Source organism: Sapajus apella, unplaced genomic scaffold (genome assembly GCF_009761245.1).
Source record: "Sapajus apella isolate SASKATOON/1434 unplaced genomic scaffold, GSC_monkey_1.0 scaffold4, whole genome shotgun sequence".
Taxonomy (NCBI): Eukaryota; Metazoa; Chordata; class Mammalia; order Primates; family Cebidae; genus Sapajus; species Sapajus apella.
The window spans coordinates 46,652,212-46,675,714 of NW_022436944.1; the positions used below are offsets into that span (position 1 = coordinate 46,652,212).

General features: G+C 39.1%; 1 protein-coding gene across 3 annotated transcripts in view; it reads left to right on the top strand.

The window, feature by feature from the left end:
- Nucleotides 1-23,503, top strand: part of LRRC3B (leucine rich repeat containing 3B) — a 91,427-nt gene that overhangs the window by 55,635 nt on the left and 12,289 nt on the right. The gene's annotated exons all lie outside the window — the stretch shown is intronic.

Here is a 23,503-nt window from a genome sequence, read left to right on the forward strand (position 1 = left end):
AAGAAAGAAAGAAAGAAAGAAAGAAAGAAAGAGAAAGAAAGAAATAGTGGGATTCCTGATCAGTGCTGATGCCTGAAGAATCAGATTTTGCATCCTGGGTAGCATCTATACCCAAGGTTTATACCTAAGAGCCAGAAGACTCTCAAAACCACGTGAGAAGCATAATGCTGGTTCTTAAAGCTTACTCTGAAAGAAAAATTTGAAAAGCACCACAGTAAGAGGATATTAAATCATAGAGTCATAGAACCAGATATAAAAATCACTTTGGGGGTTGTCCAATATCCAACTGATACTCTGTTGAAGGTTAGCACAAAAGCCTTTGAGAGTAAAGAAAGAATAAAGACTTTCTGGGAAGAAGAATTATGAGTTGTTTCATAAGTTCTTTCCATGAGAAAGATGTGTACCTTTTCTCTTTCTCATTAGAAAAAAAGTAAAATTGGAATTCGTCTAAGGTCAGATTTTCCAGGAATATTTGGGTGGGCTCTATTGGCAACAGGTCTGCTATCATACAACAAATATAAATATATTTGATGAGAAAAGATCTTACCAAATCCTATGTTCATGAATAAGACAGCAGAGGATTATTATGTATAGCCATTACCTGGGCAACTAGAACCATTCATTCATGCATTCATCAGTTATTCATTCAGTTATTCAAATATTTAAACAGTTGTACAAAATCTTCTAGGTTGGACAGTCTGTCATGTGGGTGCTTCCACAAGAAAGATGATAGCAGGTAGTCTTGCTGTGATCACAACAGCCAGAGCAATCCTTTCAATATGTAAATCAGTTCACCTCACTTCTCTGATCAGATTCCAGTGGCTTCTCATCATGCTTAGAATAAAATCCAAAACTTCTGGCATAGTCTTTGAGGTCTCCTACTGGCCTCTCCAAGCCTATCTCTACCACTGTGCCTCTGCCTGCTTAGCTGAGGTAACGCTTAACTTTTCACTTTTCCTCCAAGAAGCTGAGGGTGGCTCAGGGTCTTGGTACATGGTGTTCCTTCTTCGGGAGCTCTGTACGTTTCACTGTCTTCATAGATTATTTCCTCCCTTCAGTCAGTTCTCTGTTGAAGTGTTTCTTCCATGGGGAGGCTTCTACCAACCTTCCTATTTAAAATAGCACCATCCACTGCAATATGTTCCATGCTTTTATTCTGCTTTGTTGTTATTCTGATTGGTAGTTATTACTTCTCCTGACATTATATCACTTATCTGTGTAACACCTGTCCTCCCTACCCTCCTCCACCAGAATGTGGAGCTTGATGAGGGCAGAGACAGGGTCTGTTGTGTTCTCTGCTGTCAGCTCAACATCAAGAATAGTCCCTGGCATGTTAAATACCTGTTAAATGAGCAAATGAATGAATGAGAGGGGAGTGATGAAAGGATTTGGGCAAGAACAAAAGTTGTCACATAACAGAGAACATGGAATCCCTGAGCTTCATTTTCTCCATTGGCCACTACCCCATCCTCTACAGAGCTCACTTGCTTTTCTTCTTTAGCCTACAGTGGAGGCCTAAGCAGAGTGAATCAAACTTTCATGTGCAACAGATTTCCTGTGAAAGTGCAGATTCTGACAGTATGTCTGAGGCAGGGCTTTAAATTCTGGAATCTCCCAGGTGATGCAGATGTTACTGGTCCACAGCCCAGGGAATGGCAAGTATTACAAAGCCTGCCCGACAGCACAGGTGCTTCCCTGCCTTCCCAACACCACCTCCCTGTCCCCACTTCCCAGTAAAATCACCCATTGAGGGGGGAAAATTACATGTATAAACTCTCTTCTTGAAGTTTCTATGTTTAGGAATGCTGTTAAGTTGTGCTTTTGGAATATTTGTCTCATTAATCTATTAGTAAATGGCTTATATCTCTGTTTAGAAATAAAGTAAAAGAATGTTCTTACAGGATTTCTCCTATTTGAGTTCTAATGCCATGAGCAAAGATTGTAAATTTCCTCAAGGGATCTGAGAAATAGAATTTTATATTGCATCCATTTGTGGGTATTGGAGCCAAGAAAGGTCACACATATCACACCTCAGTAGTTCCCCAAAGCCTCTCCATCATTCCATATCACAGCAATTCCTATTCAACATCCCAGTATTGTCTCAACAATTGATCTCCAGTATCTTCAGACAGAATGTCATAAGCCTGTGCATAAAATATGCCAAGATTATTTGGCATTGCATTTGGTAAAGGAAATTCTATAGCTGATTTTTCCCTCCTTGTCTCCAATAACTTGTTTCATTGTGATCAAAAGATACAAAGTATAGTCTAGCCCGGACAGGAAATTTATTTGGGCATATCCTAAAATACAAATTTCCAAATATTTCAGAAAAGCATCCTAATCTAGAAAGAAGGTGTTGTTTTTCCTGTTTCATTACTGATCATAAAAGTCAGTTTTGGAAGCAAAGACCAAAGGTAACATTGGACAGAGAAGAGAAAACTTGTTATTTTTTTCTCTCAAATATTTATTTTTGTCACTTATATACTACAAAAGACAACTGAATTATTATAGTCTGGAGTAGGCTTTTTAAGATACAGTTTTGCAGGGCGTGGTGGCTCAAGCTTGTATTCCCAGCACTTTGGGAGGCCCAGGCAGTTGGATCACAAGGTCAAGAGATCGAGACCATCCTGGCCAACATGGTGAAACCCCATCTCTACTAAAAATACAAAAATTAGCTGGGCGTGGTGGCATGTGCCTGTAGTCCCAGCTACTCAGGAGGCTGAGGCAGGAGAATTGTTTGAACCCGGGAATCAGAGGTTGCAGTGAGCCGAGATTGTGCCACTGCACTCCAGCTTGGTGCCTGGTGACAGAGTGAGACTCTGCCTCAAAAACAAAAACAAAAACAAAAAACAAACACAGCTTTTAAGGAAGAAGAAAGGAAGGATAGTTTGGAAGATAATATCTAGTTTCTGTTCTCATTGACATTTGCTTGTATGTTTTATTGTTCTTTTGATGTTTATGGAGGTGTTTTAGACGTAATTAACATAATATGAGTCCTTTGGGACCACACTGAATAGTATTAATGAACATAATTATAAGTGTAGGTTTTGTGTGGAGAAAAATTTGTCCTATTTAATATGTAGTTTTAACAGGGATATTGATTTGAAAACTAAGGCTACATTAAATATATTTATGAAAACATATTAGTAGCACATGAAACCTCTCTTCCTCACAGTGTACTAGGGAGAAACAGACATAAACCTTATCATCTCTGTTTCGCATGAGACAAGATTCCATAATGTCTATGAGCTCGGGTTCTAGAATTGGCAGATACAGATTGAAATCAGGCTTTGCAATTATTAGTAATTCAAGGAAGTTTCTGTGAGCCTTGATTTTTCTATCTGTAAAAGGGGATGATAGTGATTCATATCTTGCAGGGTAGCTCAAGAGGTGAACTAGAATAACAAGAAGTGTACAAAGCCTATAGTCCCAAGTAAGGGCCAAATAAATGTCAGCCACTTCAATTATAATAATTATTCTTACCACTATATTATCATTAATGTCAATCACTGTCAGGCATTAGAGTAGCAACCAGATGACTGGTAGATCTGGTGAAAACAAAAGTATTTCTCAAATATGCCAAAGCCTCTTGAATTGAATGCAGTAGTCATCACTTATCCACAGGGGATACATTCTAAAACCCCCAGCAAATGCCTGAAGCCATGAATAGTACTGGACCCTGTATATACTATGCTTTTTCCTATACATACAGGTCTTTGTGTATACATTTCTTGTCATATTATGTCCTATGCTAAAGTTTAATTTATAAATTAGACACAGTAAGATATTAGCAACAATAACTAATAATAAAATGGAACAATGGTAAAAATACTGTTAATAAAATTTATATGAATGTTGTCTCTCCCTCCGTCTCTCTCAGAATAACTTATGGTACTGAATTCACCTATTTGTGGACTATGGTTGACCAGGAGTAACTGAAAAAACAGAGAGCAAAACCATGAATAAGAGGGTCCTGTGGTCAACTCCCAATCTCTTTTCACACAGGGCTTAGCGATAGTTTTGTGACTGCCCTTTCCTCTTGTCCAACTGTTTTTCATGCTCCTTTTGTTTTTCTTACATGTTACCTAGGCGTGAGGACCCCTATGCACATAGTTTGCCTCTCATGATTGCCACTTTTCTTCTGGCAAACTCTCAAGTTCACTTCCTTTTTCTCCTTTGCTTCTCCTGCCGCCTCTCCAACCCCAAACTTTCATGCATATATACATCATCACTTGCACAAAGAACTACTTTGGTTGCTTTCTCAAGTCAGCTTATTTACTGAAAAACTGTAGTTATTCATAACTACATTTCCTTTTGCTTTTGTTCCTGATGGGAAGATCCATTTATTTTCCCCCAGGAAGTCCTGCCATTGAGATGGGAAAGTATGTTTCCTGGCCAAGTGCCACCAGAAAGACAGTCCCTGGCCTGAAGAAAAACTACTCCTTTTGGTGGGGCTGTTGTTCATTTTTAAGTACCACCAGACCTCTGCCCAGCTGCCCTTTCTGGGTTCTCACGTGAAAGTAACATTGCCTCAGTGGATAGTTTCCCCCTCCCCATTGTATATTGCATGTGGCATTCAGCTGCTGCACATTTAAAGTGCCAAAAAATTGCTGTGTTTTCCTCTTCTACATCAATTTCCTACTTCCCGTTTCACTTTTCCATTTTGTTTACCCCAAACAATGTAAAATTTGAGATTTTCTAATTTATACCCTGTGTCTCTCTCACAGGCATTCTGCAGCATGTACAAATGACACACAAAAACAATCTTATCTTTCGTTTTTATGCCAGTTTTTAAACCTGTCAGCTCAGTTCTGAGATCTTTTTGATTCCAGTCATGCTTACTTCATTGCAAGATGTGTTGGGACTTCTATGGGAGGAGCTTAGGAAAGGTCAGGACCAAGGAAAGGGAAACTAAGAGGCTATGGGGCATTCTTTGTCCCATCAAGGAAGGAGACAGCAGTTTAAACTACATTATAGGACTGGCTTACTATGGGATGGCATTTCAGTACCACAACTATCTGATCTGTTGGGGAAATTGTGGCAGCAGCAGCTGAAATATCCAAATATTAGCAAAGCCAGATTTTAGCATCATAGTTCTTTGGGGTCCATCAGTTTAGGCCAAACAAATCTCCAGCAATTTCTAGAGAAATAAAGAAGGAGGTTGGCAAAGATATGCATGAGTTGGATCCCCAGGAGGCAGAGGTTTATGGCAGGTCCTCACCAGGGGATGCTGAATGCAACTGAGAAATAAAAACACAGTCATTTTCAAAGTCCTTGTTCATGAGGTTAGGAAAGCTGTGGCTGGGTGGACCCGTATGTGCATTAGGTTGTACCCTATTGAAACAGTGAAACTAGAAATACTACCTACTTAAAGCAAACCATTCCACCACTCTGAGCAGCCTGTTCGTTATCACTTCTTCTGGCCTGAGACAACAGGCTTGCCAGCTTTCCATTTTCTGTCTACCTCCCCTAACCTCACTTATTTGTGTAGAGCTAGGATGCACACTTTTCCTAAGATAGCTGCAGCACAATTTCTCAGGAATAAAGCTCTGTTTTTACTCCATAGCACGTTGTCAGATAAATCTTGGCACCAGCCCTCTTGGTTCCTTTTTGAGCATAAGTCATATTGATGTCTGACAAAAGCTGATCCTTTGTCCACAGGGCTTGTTTCTCTCAATATTTTCTCAGGATCCTTCTGGCTGAATTGTCTGCTGTAGACTTGTCCTATTTCTGCTGGTGAATCAGCCAATTTAGATGATTTGCTCAAGTTATTCAGTTAAATTCATGGTTGCATGAACAACTCCTTGGATCTTTCTTCCCCCATTATTTGAAAACAAATTTGGGAAAGTTCCAGCCCTCTCTGTGCTTTCACAAAGCTTTGTGCTTTCTGATAGTATCCAAGGAACCAAGGGTGAAAGAAATTATATGTAACTGTCAGTCCCACTGGTTTCCACTGAAATTCAGTCTCAATCTACATGGCATTTAAAGGACTACACAGTATTCAGAAATAAGCAGGTTGGTTGGAAAAATATGATGGTATCCTGGCCTTGACCATGATATGTGCTGCATCTGTGCTTACTCTCTTCTATTTCCTTTCTGACAATTTCTGGTTTTCTACTTCAGCTCTCTTACTGACTGCCTTAGTCCATTTTGTGCTGCTATGACAGAACACTTGAGACTGGGTAACAAAATAAACAGCAGCTTATTTTCTCACAGTTCTGGATACTGAGAAGTCCAAGATCGAGGTGCCAGCATCTGGCAAGGGTCCTCTTGCTGCACCACCACATGGCAGAAGGCCAAAGGGCAAAGAGACAGAAAGGGGGCCAAACTTGTCCTCTTATAATGGCATTAATCCACCCAGGAGGACAAAGCCCTCATAGCCTAATCATCTCTCAAAGGTCCCACCTCCTACTACTGTGATGACAGCAGTTAAATTTCAACACTAGTTTTGGAGAAGACAGACATTCAAACCATAGCCCTGACTTTCTATAAACGTATGTAATATGTTCAGAGTGGAACTCATTATTCATTTAGATCCCTGAGCTCACCAGTAGCCGATCTCTGTTACTGCATTCCCACGTACACTGGAGTGCTTGCAGTCACTCAAACACACGAGGTTTTTTTTTGTTGTTTTGGGGGGTGGATTTCATGTTTTTGTTGCTGTTGTTTTGCCTACTTGATTTTACTTGACTTTCTTGTTCTCTAAAATGATCACCTCCCTTCAGTCTCTGCTTGTCAAAATGCTGCCCATCTTACTAGTATGTGACCAAGGACCAGTCATTACATTTCTCTGAACCTTAGTTTGTGGAAGGAGGATACCCAACTGTAAAGTGAAGATAGGCTCAATAATGGTGTAGTAATAAACAAACCTCAAATCTCAGGATTTAAAAGGATAAAAGCGTCTCAGTCATGTTATGTGCCCAGCATGGATCAGTGAGGAATCTGCTCTTCCTATTTAGTCATGGACCAAGGAAGACGGGTTGGGGTTGAGGGGTTAGGGAAGGCTTAAAACTCACACAAGTTCTTCTCAGACTCATCAGCCAAAGTGATGACATGGCCACACATAACTTCAAAGAGATTGGAAGCTGGGCTTGGTGGCACAGGCCTACAAACCCCACTGCTCAAGGGGCTGAGTCGGTAGGATGCCTTGAGGCTAGGAATTCTGGGCTGTAGTACACTGGGATCACACCACTGTACTCCAACCCAGGTGACAGAGTGAGACCTCATCTCTAATTAATAAATGGAGTAGAGAGGGCAATTCTGCCACTTCCCAGAGGAAGGAAAACTGAAAATTTCAGAAGGAAAACTGAAAATTTTGTAAAGCACAGTAATGATGACCTCACTTCTGTAAAGGTACATTATAAACCCTAAGACACCATTCAGATATAAGGTGATGTCAGGATACTTCCTCTTTGCAAGAGCCAGCCTCAGTGTGGTGAGAGAGAGGACAAGACAGAGAATTTGTATTGACTTGATGTGCCCTTTGTTTGCACAGACGTGATAAGAGTGAGAGAGAGTCCAATGTAGTGGTTAGCATGGATTCAAATTCTGGCTTAGTTACCTACCAACTCTGTGACCTTGTAGAAACTAATTTCAGTGTGCCTCAGTATTTTTTTTTCATCTGGAAAATGGGGATAATGATTGTAAATACCTCAAAAACTGGTTATGAGTATTAAATAAGTTAGTAATTCTGAAGTTACCAGCGTGGTACCTGATGCCATACATGTATTTGCTTATTAAAATTATGTTACCACACACACTGTTTTGCAACTGGCATTTTTACTTTTAATATTAAGATATGGTAAACTTTCTCCCTCTCTATATATGTATGTATAAGGATACACACATATATTTACATATATACTTCAAATATATACATACTTCATATATATGTGTGTATATATCTATATAGCTATAGCTCTCTCTGTGTGTGTGTGTGTGTGTGTGTGTGTATATATATATATATATATGTATGTATGTATATATATATATACACACACACACATAATTTTAAAAAACAACTATTTTATGACTATACCTTAATTACGCAGTGCAATTGATGGAAATTTCATATACAAAATTCAGAAAAATCTTAGTTTCATGAATCTCTATTCACTGACCAAGTTGCCTGCTTTCCTCCTCTCAGACCTGGGGTTTAAATACTGTGTCTAATGCCATTTAGTGGCTCAGTGGGGGGATATGTCCAGATATGCTCCATTGATAACTTAGTCCAGTCTCTCAGTTATAACTTTTTCTGGTGGCAAACATTCTCTAAGATTCTCTATTGCCAGTAGCTCCCTCAGAGAGAAAATCCCACATTCTTAGGCTTAACTAAAAAAGTCACTTGTTCATTAATAGGCTCAGCTGTAGCATAGGGTTCGCACAGACTATGTCCCTTGCTTTGCCTAGGTAAATTGTTATTTCTTAATTATCCATGTTACTTATGGTAACTTTAACACTGCTTCTTAATTTGAAGCCAATCTTTTTATTTAATTTCCATTTGGATCATTCATAGCCTTTTTCTCTCCTGCATCCCCTACCTGCCAACCTGCATTTCTTCTTTGGTGTGTTACATAACTTCTTGGGGTATATGCCAACCTCATTCACAAAAGTAAATATTCGGCTCAGAAAAAAATAATGTGATATGAAAAAGGGCAGGCTGGGCAAAGATTAGTGACTATTAACTGTTGCATGTTGTGATTCTAGTGGAGAAGACCCTGAGATGGGATTTGGCATGCAAAAGGTTTATTAAGGAGTATCCTTGGGATCAACATTTGTGAATAGGGCGGGAAGGAATGGCGAGAAGGTGAAGACAAGCTGTGATGCAGAACCAACCGCAGCCTCAGCCAACCTCACCGGGAGCTCTGGATCTAGACTGGCCCTTCAGAGCTGTCGCATATTAGGCTCAGAGAGCCTGACCTTATCCTCCCCCACTGATCAGTCATCATATGTAGGCTGTTTCTGGAAAGCAAAGTGTCTCTTTGCCACAGAGACAATCTCTGAAGTGGTCACTAATTGAAAGCTCTGTGCTGCCAACACTCCAAGCTGCGGGGGCAAGCCCTTTATTGCAGGGTCATCAAGGTGGTGCCTTGCAGTGTCCGCCATTAAGAGCAGGACAGGGCATTGGTGACTGTAGTCCAACCCTTTCTTATACGTGCAGGGAGAAAAAGATGCTTTCAGTTGCTCCAGGGTTCTATTTTCTCCCTGCCATTCTTCCTGTGTTGGTAACTGTGGTTTTGAATGTCTTGATGTGTTTTCTTCCCTTTCATTATCCTTAGGATTTTAATACAGACTTTGTTTGCTTCTGCTTTTGCTGTCCTTGGCATAATCTTTTAAGGAGATGTCCTCTTTATTTAAAATGTTTGCTGCTATGACAATCAGTGTATCCTCTGCATTATAATTGCTCTAAATATGTTCTCAGCATTCCTTTCCCTCTAGTTCTGAGAGGATAGTATGCTTCCAAACACGAGTTTGTTTAATAAAATGTGGGCTTCTCTGTGTGGCATGCTGCCGCTGAGCATATAATTCCTTTTTCTTTTCTTTGAAGAAGCCACTGTTCAAGGGAGCTACCCCCACTTCTTTTTTCATCCCAGAGATCGTTTCCATACAGCCCACTCGATATTGCCTGGCAGCACGGGGAACAAGAATAGCAAGGAGAATTGAAACCCACAGAGGAGCCACAGCCTCCTCCCTTCGTGTGCTTGTGAGCTGAGCTGCTAACAAGTGGTAGAATCAATTCATTTGAATTTCATCTTCCTTCATTTCCTCTGCCTGCCTTCTGGTGCTAGAATGAACAATGAAAATGACCCAGGGCTGAGGAGACAGATGGAATGGGAAGAGAATCAAGGATTGAGGTAATCCATAGTTTGAATAAGGAAGAATTAGCCTTGGCTCTTCCATGTCCTGCAGCTGTATGCCATCCCACAGCAGCCACTGGACAGAACAACCAAACAAGGAGATGGTTCACAAATAGTCTCTGGGAAGACATTTGTCAGATTCCTCCTTGCTTTGGTGCTATAAAGACACCTCATTGAAGCTTCCATCTTGGTTATCTCACAAGGAGGTTCAGGTATCCCTGGTGCACCTGGGAGGACAGAAAACGGAGGTTTAATGATAACAGAGTAATAGAAAAGGGATGAACCTATAAAGGTATGTCCAGATGTGAACCCATGAATTATGTTGAGTAAAAAAACGAGACATATCCACAGGTCTTTCTAGACATCTGGGCATCTATACTTTTCTGGTCAGCAGAAAAGGATGCTCCCTTACAGAGAGGAGCAGGCACACATTTTAAATAAAGAACCGCAGAAAGAATAATATGTGCTGCTGCTTTGTGCCAAGGATCAAAGTTCCACTTAGTCAGGGAATATTTGTCAACACCAATAAGAAATAATTATTATTAGTCCATTCTGAATTTCTATAAAAAATACCTGAGACTGGGTAATTTATAATGAAAAGAAGTTTAATTTGCTCGTGGTTCTTCAGGCTGTACAGGAAGCACGATGCTGGTATCTGCTCAGCTTCTGGGGAAGCCTTGGGAAGCTTTGAACCATGGCAGAAAGCAAAGGGGAATCAGGCACATCTTACATGGCCAGAGCAGGAAGAAGAAGAGGGAGGTGCACATACTTTTAACCAGCCAGATCTCCTGAGAACTCATCATGAGAACAGCATCAAAAGGATAGTGCTAAATCATTTATGAAAGATCCACCCTGTGTTCCAATCACCTCCCACCAGGCCCCACCAGCAACATTGAGGATTACAGTTGAACATGAGATTTGAGTGAGGACACAGAAACAAACCATATCACCATCCCACCCCCATAATCACTGCCTAGAGTAAAATTTTCAGCCACTTTCAGTTGTGGCTGCAGAATGCCAAGCACAGCATTTCCGGTCAGCTGTCAACAGATGTGCCTGGATCTCCAAACAGATAAGAATCTACTACCTGCAAAGTAGAGGAATCAGCTTTTAATGTCACCAAGGCCTCAGTTATCCCCCATGATGGGGTGAGAGCCACTTTCCACAGGTGGAGAGAACTAGTGTCCACAGACCTGCGATGCTTCCTGGACTCCAGGGAGTTCTAGAAGCGGAGCACGAGGAGCCTTTATAGACTCCTAGACGCTCCATCTCCCTAAGGGTTGATAATGATGTCCTTCCTTCTAAGGCAGAGACAAAGTAGAGGAAAAGAGAGAAATGCTGGTACATTTAAAGTCAAAAATTTGCTTTGTTCAGTTTCAGTCTCTCCCTGACTCACTTTTTGTAAATATTTTACCTTCATGTTTTCACTGGGTGTTTCTCAAACTTGTAGGCCAGGCTAGCATCACAGGTTCAATGACAGTGCCTCTGGAACGCAAGGACAAATCCCAACATGTTAAATAATGGTGACCTTCTCACAGAATCTGACCTCCCTCTGACAGTGAACATTCCTGGGTAGCTTTCGGATAGAGTAGAGGTGTCATCCTCTTGATCTTTCCAGATTTTAGTTTTCATGAATTAGATACTGTTGTTTCCATTTCGTCAATATGAGAGGCTCTCTCCTTCTGTTTTGAACCTGCTTGTGCAAGGAGCGGGTGGTATTAGTGGCTCACTCTCTCTCCTGTTCTTTCTCCATTTCCATATGGATTTCCATAATGAGGTGGCCAAATCAGCATTGTCAGGAATAGTGTGGCCCACCCCCAGGACTTTTAGGTTCTTGAGAACCATCTTTTCAGCCATCCAGACCTTCGTTGAGCAAACATGTTCTGGGCACAGACTGTATCATTTGCTCGAAGGCAACTCTGGGGATGCCACAGCTGTTCATAGTCAGATGGTCCACAGGCCCGCACACACATGGTGTCTTGCTCTGCTCTGTCCAGCCCTCCCATCTGTGACTTTAGGTGTTGCTGAATTGGAAAGACAAAGAGGAGGAAGTGCTCAGGGTGGATTGTGTCTCTGCTTAGACTGAGTGTTACTACATCAGGGAATTGAGGAGACCCTACTTGGCTCTTCACCACCTTCCTCTTCTTACATGCTGTGACTCTGCACACAGCAAAAGCGACAGGCATGGCAAAATGTAAAACATGGGCATACCTGACCAAACACAGGTTTGTTGAGCTGAATGTGGATAAAAATTCGTTGGATGTGGTAGCAATTTGGTCACAGTTCCTGCAACTATGCCAGAGGCAGTAAAATTTGTGACTTCATGTTAATATGATGGCCTATTTTTAAAAGATTGTGCAAGTATCTAAAGAAGGCTAGACGAAGATTGACATTATCATGTTCTGGAAATGGCTGTCTCTCCTCTGCTTGATTTTCTTAGTTTGCCTGCATTGATTTCTACTATCTTTACTTATCGTACCCGCCAGTTGGTTCACCAAGATAGAATAAATGCTAGGTTGGAGAATGCCAATCCGATTTTATTTAAATTGGTGTGTTATGTCTGAGCAAGGAGATAGGGGAAGTCTTACTGCATCATGCACACAATGAAATGGGTTTGGAAAGTTTTATTTGGTTCATTGTTGACAAAAGCTAAGTCCCTAGGTAGCTGTTAATTTTTTCTGGGTGGTTCCCAGAGGAAAATCAACTCAGAGCAACCTTATTTCTCTGTGGAACTTCAATGAACTGCACAGTATTAAAAAGATGGGTGATAATGTCAGTTCTGATTTTCTTTTTTGTTTTGGAGGATTTCCTTACTATGAAAGGAAGATTTCTCTTGGTTGGAAAACAAAAATCCATGTCTAACTAAGATAAAGTGTTCATGTGATAACAAAGAGGCAAGATCATTTCTAGACTATATCCAAGCCATTGGTTTAAAAGGGTTGCCTAGTTATCTATTGGCATAATTAGATAAACAGGAGACAGCCTATCTGATTATATTACTGTTAGAATTACATTGCCATTGATAGTATTTAGGCAACTTTTTGTATGACTTCCTTGTTCCACAAATATTGATTGGTTTTTCCATTCTGTCATTTTCTTTAAGGAAGGAGGACTTAAGCTTACACACACACACACACACACACACACACACGTATGTATGTACATGAATGTGTGTGTGTGTGAGAGAGAAAGAGAGACAGGATAAATTAAATGAGGAAAACTTTGACCTTACATGAATCCCCCATGTGATCATTGAGAAGATGAAATTTGAAAATTTACATTAGGATACCTAAGAGAATGCATAATCTGTATCTGAAATCAAGGAAAAAGTATATGAAGGTTAGGAATGATTTATATACCACTTGACTTCTACCAGTAGATTGGAGGGGCAATTATTCATTTGATTTGATGGACAGTGGTTCTGGAAAAGAAAAATGATGGAATTAAAAAGAACAACTTTGGTTTGAGATGATTTGTGACAATTTGGCTTTCCATTTTATGCTTCATCTGTGTAATCTGTCTCAACTCCTAGCTGCTTATCTACCTCACTGACTCTGTAACCAGATTTTTGACTTCTTGATTAGGAAAAAAAGACTGGAAGGAAGGCTAAGTGGCATGAAAATAACTCCTCTTATTCATCTCTAGTTGAAATCAGCATTCAGGTGTCAGTTTTAGGTCACTGGTCTGGATAATTCAGTGAGAATGTGCATGATGCCACAGTTCTGAACAAGGTTTGTTGGGGGATAAATGGCCAAAATGAAATGGGGGAGATCACTCTCTTGACATCCTACTCTTCAGGCGTGAATAACAGAGAGTAGACAATTTGATGGAAGCCTTTTGCAGACCTTACATAATCCCCCATATTGGGTGAGAACCTTATACTATCCACATGCTGGCAATACTCCTGAATTAAGAGAAAGTTATTTATTTCAGTTCTGTTTCATCAGAATTACCAAGACATGTCATTTAAATTCTTCACTGAATCTCTAGAAGCTTTGCTTCCTTTGTAGTTGTCTCTTTGATGTTTGTCTTTGTGTTTGCAAGAGAGCTTCTGAGAGCTGCAGAGAATCAACAAGCACTGGGATGGCTATCCACACATATCCACTAAGATGCCTATATGCCACATGGGCTCTATTTCCAAGAGTACGTTTAGACCAAAATCACTCAACAAAGAGAAATAGGTAATATTTATTTTGCATTTACTGTGGCAGGTCTCATTCTACATATTTTGCCTAAATAGTATCACTTAGTCCTTTCTACAACTAGAAGAAGTACTGCTGGTATACTCATTTTACAGGTGGGGAAACTGAGGTAAGGTAAGATTTTTTTTTTTCTGGAAACTGCAGTTTAGACTCAGATAGTCTGACTTCTGAGTTCCTGGTCTTAACCCCTAATAAAGCACTAATAAAGCACTAATTCCACACCAGGAACTGTGCTAGACACCAAGGATATGTGAGCAAACAATATTTAAATGTGTTATTCAGATTACACCTTAGAAGTGCATGGATGCCTTTCATCCTGTGTATCAGTTTTTCTTAGCTGCTTGAAAGTTACCATAACAACTTAGAACATTGTTGACTGTTAGGATTAAATAATTTGTTTTCTAATGACAAAAAATGCTGTGTCCTTCAGCATTGAGCAATTGCAGTATTTTAAAATGAGGTTTCTATTATACTTTTATTAAAAAGCATACTCTTCTTATTAGTTGCTAGTATATATGTGTAAAACAAATATTAATCATGGTTTGTGATAAAAACATATTTAATTGGTAAAATAGCCATGTGTATCCATTAGCTTTCACTATATAACATGTATTTACAAATTCAATGGCATTTATTATTGCTCACACATCCATAAGTAGCTTGGTGGTTCTTCTAGTATTGGCTGGGCTTACTCATTAGCCTGTTGTCAGCTGCAGATCAGGTAATTGGCTCTAATGATCAGGCTGGTTTCCCTGTGTGTTTAGAGTGTGGTTGGTTCTAGGCTGGGATGCCTCAGCTAGAACTAGCTTCTCCTTTACATGGTTTCTTATCATCCAGCAGGCTAGCCAGGGCTTGTTCACATGATGGCTGGGCAGGTTCTAAGAGCAAGAGCAGGAACATGCAAGGCCTTTTGGAGAAGCCCAGAATCAGAGCTGACACGAAGTCACATCTGCCTCACCAATCTCACATTTGTCTCAATAATTCCAATCTAGACTAGATTTTTAAAAAATGGGAAAATAGACTCCACCTATTGATTTAAGGAGCTTTAAGACTGCATTGCAAAAGACCATGGATAATACAAGATAGGGAATCATGGAAGTCAATTTTGGAAGCAATCTATCAAACCATGTAAAATAGGTATTATCATGCCCATCCTACAGATGAAAGCATTGAGGTCCAGTGTTAAGTAACATGCCCTAAAAATGACAAAACTAATAAGTTCAAGTTGCTAGTAGTAACTACTAAGAGGCTGAATGACAAGTTAGACAAACTTAGATATGCTTAATTCCAAAGCCCTTAAAAATAAAAATACTGCTTTATAAGGTTTTTAAGGCCTTTAAGGGTAATTGTATTAAATAATCTTTTCAAAAAGAAAAGTGGTATCTGAAGATGAGGAAATAGGAGAGTATAAAATTGAAACACAATAGTCCATTCATCTTCATTTACTTATAAGCATGTCTAATTTAAGTCTAGGGACATTTCTTTAATAAAACAAAATACTCTTAGTGATAACTATTGATTATTAATTTTTTCTTCTCTGCCTGCAACAGACATTAGTTGGTGTTAGGTGTTTCTCTATGGTAATATTATGCGCCTGACAGTAATCAAGCACAACTAGAATCCTCATTTGCAAAACTTGTCACCTCACACTCCTCTAGAATATTTAGGCAAAGTGGGAGTATATTAGTAGTAGTAGTAGTAGTAGAGGTAATATTAAATGTTGTCCCATTAAATCAGAATCAATTTATTAATAGCAATGTTTTATTCTATGAGTGATTTCATTATAAAAATAAGAAGACCTGGGGAGGCCTTCAGCAGGGAGACAAGCATATTTTGGGAAAATCTGGGTTAATAAACACTTGACTGCAACTATCAGAACCTTTAAGTGATATCCATTGTGAGTCACAGAGAGTGTTATGACTTCATTTGTAGAACTCTTAGAGGCCTAACTTTCCATAGAACCCCTGGAAAATGTGAATGTGATTCTGATCCCTTTGAAGGTAAATTCAGAGCTACTAATACTTGCCAAGCATCTACGATGAGACAGTCATTATCAGAACCACATCAGAAAGCCATGAAAATAAGCATTGTTCTTAGTTTTAGCTGAGGAAATAGAGAGTCTCAGAACAATTAGTTGGTTTGTCCAAAACCTTCTAGCTGGTATCAGGAATGAAAGTTGAACTTGATTGTCTCTAACTTCAAGTTCCAGGTGATTTCTGTACATTTTGTTGAGACAGAGATTAAACGGTACAGGGTGGCTCCACTGGTAAGAAAGGCACTATGTCTCATATACTTTCATATCTTCCGTGGCGCTTAACATGGAATAGGTTGTAAATGCCTCCTGGCCAATCTCTTTGCTTGCTGCTTATTTTTTATTATGATTATGGTCATAGTGAAAAATTATGGCTATAGAAAGTGGTATAAGATACAAAGTAAAAATTGTCCTTAATATCATCAACCTCTAGAACTGTCCAATGAAGGTAAAACTATTATCAATTTGTCCTTGTTTTTCCATAACTTTAAAAGCATGTGTATGTAGATGCTTCTGTTCTGCCTTATTCAGATGAGATTCCACATGTAAAATTTTTCCTCAGTTATACATGATATCTTTTACATCAGGATTTGCAGATTGCTTCATTCTTATTTAATCAATCTCTTTATGATGAGTATTTGGATTAATTCTATTTTTAAAAAAATACTTCTTTTTCTTTTTGCTGTAACAGACAGTTTGAAAGAAACATTTTCATATACATGTCTTTGCACAGTTATGTTTTCAATAGAAAACATAAGGGGCATTATTTTCCCTTGTTGTCTCTTCTTAGAAACATAGTGGACTTACAAACAGCATTCTTAAGAGTTAGGGGAGAGTCTGATCAAATTTACAGGATGCCATTTTGAAAGAATATTTCAATCCCTGGGACTAAACAAACCTCTGTGTAGAGCGCATAGTGGATGTCTAAGAAGACTATGAGCTCTACATAGAGGTTTGTAAGTGAGGTAACTACATGTTCCATTTTGCCTGGGACTGTTCCTTCTTGAACCTGTCATCCCAGCACAATTGTCAATAACACTGCTTTTCACTGTTAGACATGTCTTTGTACAATAAATTCTGTGGGTCCCTCACTGTAAGTGACATACTAACAATCCCGTTTCACCACATTTTTCTCTCATCCTGACCTCTAGCAAGCATCATCCCTAGATCATAATTTAACTTTCTATGGCTTAGAAAGTCTTGCACACATCAAGGATTTCACCACATGCTTAAGGCCAAATAGGAATGTATCTACATCATGAGTGAAATCTTTTTTTCTTCTTTTTGATATGGAGTCTCGTTCTGTTGCCCAGGCTGGAGTGCAGTGGCACGATCTCAGCTCACTGCAACCTCCACCTCCCCGGTTTAAGAGATTCTCCTGCCTCAGCCCCCTGAGTAGCTGGGACTACAGGCACACGCTACCATGCCTGGCTAATTTTTGTATTTTTAGCAGAGACAGGATTTCACCATGTTAGCCAGTATGGTCTCAATCTCCTGACCTCTGACCCACCCGCCTCCCAAAGTGCTGGGATTACATGTGTGAGCCACCGTACCCGGCAGTCAGTGAAATCTTAAAGACAAATCTGCACATTCTGCACATGTACCCCAGAACTTAAGTGTAATAATAATGAAGACATTGTCCATTATGTTGTTTGGCAGCTCATTCCAGGATTTTTTGGAAATGATAAAATTTGAAAAAATTTCGTCTCTTATAATAACTAATTTTAGTTTTGACTGTTTTAGATAATAGCCATTTTGTAATTTGACGTTTTGGTTTTCTTGCTTTGGCTTCCAGGAAACTCAGAGTTAAGTCAGGTACTTAGTTGCAGCAAAAGCTCTTAACTCATATAATGGGGAGTCAGATAGGGTTGACCTCAAGTTCTATTCTTCATTGACTACCGTATTAGTTTCCTATAGCTTCTGTAGCAAATTGCCAAAACCTTGGTGGCTAAAAATAATACACGTCTATTTTCTTATAGTTCTGGAGGTAGAAGTCAGAAATCGATTTCAATGGACAAAAAAAAAAATCAATTTTGGGTGGCAGGGCCACACTAACTCCAAAGACTATAAAGGACAATTCATTGCTTGAAACTTTTAGTTTCTGGTAGCTTGTCAGCATTTCCTGACTTGTGGCTATATCGCTTTAATCCCTACCTTAGTTGTCACATTGCTTTTTCTTCTGTGTTCAATTTCCCTCTGTATCTTATCAGAAAACTCAAAATTACATTTAGGACTCATCCAGATAATCTAGGATAATCTCTCCATCTCGAGATCATTTATTTAATCACATCTGCAAAGGCTCTTTTTCCATAAAAGGCAACAGTCACAGGTTCTTGAGATCAGGACCTAGATATTTTTAGACCAGTTTTTGCCTTATCACCATCTACCCTCTGATCCCCAAAGATTCACATCCATTTTCCATGACAAATATGTTAATCATATTCAAATATCCCCAAAAAGTCTCAACTCATTACAGTATCAACTCAAAGTACAAAATCTCATCTAAATATCACCCCAAAATCCTCACATTTTAGTATTTAAATCAGATATGCAGAGACTCTAGGTCTAAGCATCTTGGGAGCAAAATGTTTTTCTATTTTTAAAGTAAAGCATTTGGCCCAGTGCCTTGTACATAGTAGGTGCCCACAAAATGTTAGCCACCATCAGAATTATGCCCTCTATCCTCTTCTTTTTCATTATATGGTTTATTTTCTTTACCATTTTATGATTCCAATTTCACTATATCTCTGAATATGGATCCTTCTTGGAATCACATGAAAAAGTTGATTAAATGAAATTATGAACTCTTTAGAAACATGTGGAGCCTGTGGAGTGCTATGCCCCACTTATTACTCCCATTCAGAATGACTTCAAGTTGTACTCTTTCAGAGTGGGGGTAATAAGTGGGGCATAGCACCCCACATGCTCCACATTGTTATAGCAGAGAGAAGACAAGGTGTAAGATGGAGAAGCCTCTGCATTTCCATAGCAGACGTCAATGTAAGGTGGTTGTGGTGGTGGTGGTGGTGGTGGTGGTGTTGGTAACTCTGAGAGTTTATCTTGTAACAGCAGATCTTCTAAATGTTTAACATGTGCTAGCTCATTTAATCCCCACCTCACCCTTGTGAGGTAGAACTTCTTTTACTCTCATGTTCAGATGAGAAAACTAGGATAGAGAAATTACGCAATGAGTTAGTGGCCAAGCCATGATTTCCATATTGGCCAATTAAAACCAAGTGTCTCATATGGCAGTGAAATGGTGTCCTGGAGTTCATGAAATGCAATTGCAGAGAACTGCTGCTCATTTCACTTTGGGTTTCCATTTTGTGTCACACTAAGGGGATAAGTGTTACTCTATCTAAGAGTCCTAAGACTTTCTTGCATCACTAAAAAAAGATTTATTTTCCCCTTGAGGATGTTTTAAGACATAGAATCTCCCCTGCCCCAAATTTTTATTTAAAAAATTTGAAATTTTCAGACAAGTTGAAATATTGGTACAATGAACACTTGCATATCCATCACTATCCCTTTAAAAACTGTTAATTTTTTCCACCTTTGTTTCTCACTCTATGTAGAATGCCATAGTTCATTTTTGCTGAATAATTTGACAGTTGCAGTTGTCAAGACAATTTACCCCAAAATACTTCAGTATGTGCCTCCTAAGAACGAGAACTGCCTCCATTCTACTCATATCAGGATACATTTCAAGAAATGAAAATTTGATGCAATAATGCCTTACATACAGTCTACATTCCAAGTTCCCTCAGTTGTTCCAATAAAGTCCCTTTCTAGCATTTTCTTTAAATCCAGAAGTTGGTCTCTTGCATTGTTTTTAGTTGTGACATCTCTTTTCCTTTAATCAGGAATGGTTCTAAAGCCCACGTTGTATTGTTTTGTTTTTGTTTTTCATTTTTGTTTTTTGTTTTTCTTGTTTTTCTTCAGTGAAATTTCAAAAAGTCCAGATCAGTAAAATACCTCAACTTGTGAATTGGCCTGATGGCTTTCCTCTTGATTAGATTCAGGTTAAACATATATCGGCATGGATACCGTATATGTGATGGGAGAATCATCTCCTGTGATTCTCCCATCACATATACGGTATCCATGCCGATATATATTTAACTTAAGAAAAAGAAATGTGAAACTCTCAAAACAGAATGATCTGATATTTTTGGAAAATCATTAATTTTTTTTAAATTGTACTTTATGTTCTGGAGTACCTGTGCAGATCATGCAGGATTGTTGCATAGGTACACACATGGCAATGTGATTTGCTGCCTCCTTTCCCCCATTACCAACATCTGGCATTTCTCCCCATGTTATCCCTCCCCTACCTCCCCACCCATCCCCTGTCCCTTCCTTGGCCCCTGCCAACAGACCCCTGTGCATGATGCTTCTCTCTCTGTGTCCATGTGTTTTCATTGTTCATCACCTGCCTATGAGTGAGAACATGGGGTGTTTGATTTTCTGTTCTTGTGTCAGTTTGCTGAGAATGATGGTGTCTAGATTCATGCATGTCTCTGCAAAGGACACAAATTCATCATTTTTTATGGCTGCATAGTATTCCATGGTGTATATGTGACACATTTTCCTTGTCCAGTCTATTGTCGATGGGCATTTAGGTTGGTTCCAGGACTTTGCTATTGTAAACAGTGCCGCTATGAACATACGTATGCATGTGTCTTTATAATAGAATGATTTATAATCCTTTGGGTATACACCCAGTAGTGGGATTGCTGGGTCAAATGGAATTTCTATTTCTGGGTCCTTGAGGAAGCGCCACACTGTCTTCCACAATGGTTGAACTAGTTTACACTCCCACTAACAGTGTCAAAGTGTTCCTGTGTCTCCACATCCTCTTCAGGATCTGTTGTCTCCATATTTTTTAATGATTGCCATTCTAACTGGCATGAGGTGGTATCTTAATGTGGTTTTTATTTGCATTTCTCTAATAATCAGTGGTGATGAGTATTTTTTCATATGTTTATTGGCCTCATATATGTCTTCTTTTGAAAAGTGTCTGTTCATATCCTCCACCCACTTTTGGATGGGTTTTTTGTTTTTATAAATCTGTTTTAGTTCTTTGTAGATGCTGGATATTAGCCCTTTGTCAGGTAGATTACACAATTTTTTCCTATTCTGTTGTTTGCCAGTTCACTCTAATGATTGTTTCTTTTGCTGTACAGAAGCTCTGGAGTTTAATTAGGTCCCATTTGTCTATTTTGGCTTTTATTGCCAATGCTTTTTGTGTTTTAGTCATAAACTCCTTGCCTATGCTTATGTCCTGAATGGTTTTGCCTAGGTTTTCTTCTAGGGTTTTTATGGTGTTAGGTCTTATGTTTAAGTCTTTAATCCATCTAGAGTTAATTTTAGTGTAGCATGTCAGGAAGGGGTCCAGTTTCTGCTTTCTGCGCACTGCTAGCTAATTTTCTCAACACCATTTATTAAACAGGGAATCCTTTCCCCATTGTTTTTGTCAGATTTGTCAAAGATCGCATGGTTTTAGATGTGTGGCATTGCCTCTTGGGCCTCTGTTCTGTTCCATTGGTCTATATCACTGTTTTGGTACCAGTATCATGCTGTTTTGATTACTGTAGCCTTGTAGCATAGTTTCAAATCAGGTAGTGTGATGTCTCCAGCTTTGTTCTTTTTGCATAGGATTGTCTTGGCTATGCGGGCTCTCTTTTGGTTCCATATGAAGTTTTTGGTGGTTTTTTTTGTTTTGTTTTTTGTTTTTTTTTTTTTTCTTCCAGTTCTGTGAAGGTCATTGGTAGCTTGATGGGGATAGCATTGAATCTATAAATTACTTTGGGCAGTATGGTCATTTTCATGATATTGATTCTTTCTAACCATGAGCATGGACTATTTCTCCATCTATTTGTGTCCTCTCTTATTTCCTTGAGCAGTGGTTTGTAGTACTCCTTGAAGAGGTCCTTTACATCCTTTGTTAGTTGTATTCCTAGGTATTTTATTCTCTTTGTCACAATTGTGAATGGGAATTTGCTCATGATTTGGTTCTCTGTTAGTCTGTTATCGGTGTATAGAAATGCTTGTGATTTCTACACACTGATTTTGTATCCTGAAACTTGGCTGAAGTTATCAGTTTAGATTTTGGGCTGAGATGATAGGGTCTTCTGAATATACAATCATGTCTTCTGCCAATAGAGACAATTTGACTTCTTCTTCTCCTAATTGACTACCCTTATTTTTTTTTCATGCCTAATTGCTCTGTTTAGAAGTTTCAATATTATATTGAATAGGAGTGGTGAAAAAGGGCATCCTTGTCTAGTGCCAGATTTCAAAGGGAATAATTCCAGTTTTTGCCCATTCAGTGTGATATTGGCTGTAGGTTTGTAGTAAATAGCTTTATTGTTTTGAGATAAGTTCTTTCGATACCTAGTTTATTGAGAGTTTTTAGCATAAAGGGCTGATGAATTTTGTTGAAGGCCTTCTCTGCATCTATTGAGATAATCATGTGGTTTTTGTCTTTGGTTCTGTTTATGTGGTAGATTACATTTGTAGACTTGCGTATGTTGAACCAGCCTTGCATCCCTAGAATGAAGCCTACTTGATCGTGATGGATAAGCTTTTTCAGGTGCTGTTGCAATCGGTTTGCCAGTATTTTATTAAAGATTTTTGCATCTATGTTCATCATGCATATTGGCCTGAAGTTTTCTTTTTTTGTTGAGTCTCTGCTGGGTTTTGGTATCAGGGTGATGTTGGTCTCATAAAATGATTTGGGAAGGATTCCCCATTTTTGTATTGTTTGGAATAGTTTCAAAATGAATGGTACTAGCTCCTCTTTGTACGCCTGGTAGAATTCAGCTGTGAATCCATCTGGACCTGGACTTCTTTTGGTTGGTAGGTTATTAATTGCCGCCTCAACTTCAGCCCTTGTTATTGGCATATTCAAGGTTTCAACTTCTTCCTAGTTTAGGCTTGGGAGGGTGCAAGTGTCCAGGAACTTATCCATTTCTTCCAGGTTTACTGGTTTATGTGCATAGAGTTGTTTGTAGTAATCTCTGATGGTGGTTTGTATTTCTGTGGAGTCAGTGGTGGTATCCCATTTATCATTTTTTATTGCATCTATTTTATTCTTCTCCCTTTTCTATTAATCTGGCTAGCAGTCTATTTTGTTGATCATTTCAAAAAAACAGCTCCTGGATACATTGATTTTTTAAGGGTATTTTTGTGTGTCTATCTCCTTCAATTCTGCTCTGATCTTAGTTATTTCTTGTCTTCAGCTAGCTTTGAGTTTTTTTGATCTTGCTCCTCTAGCTCTTTCAATGTTGACGATAGGATGTCGATTTTAGATCTTTCCTCACGTCTCATGTGGGCATTTATTGCTATAAACTTCCCTCTACACACTGCTTCAAATGTTTCCCAGACATTCTGGTACATTGTGTCTTTGT